Source organism: Cariama cristata, unplaced genomic scaffold, assembly GCF_000690535.1.
Source record: "Cariama cristata isolate BGI_N322 unplaced genomic scaffold, ASM69053v1 scaffold28073, whole genome shotgun sequence".
In the NCBI taxonomy this organism is placed as follows: domain Eukaryota; kingdom Metazoa; phylum Chordata; class Aves; order Cariamiformes; family Cariamidae; genus Cariama; species Cariama cristata.
In genome coordinates, this window is record NW_009610576.1 from 1 (window position 1) to 251 (window position 251).

Sequence of the window (251 nt, forward strand, 5' to 3'; positions counted from 1 at the left end):
TGTCCCCAGAAGCCGAGCACCGACGTGATCCAGGGGAGATCTGGCCGACGGCAGCTGGCTCCTGCCTGCACTCTTCATGAATCTGGACGTACCGACTCCGTGCGCGGCCAAACCTGAAATGCACTGGCAGAGGGTGCAGCCGCCCTGGACAGACCCGCTGCCGGAGAGCGGCTCTCCCAGGACGCTGCTGGCCGGGATCCCCTGCACGCCCGGCAGCTCCGCCGGGAAGCCCGAGCACCCACCCCAGCAAG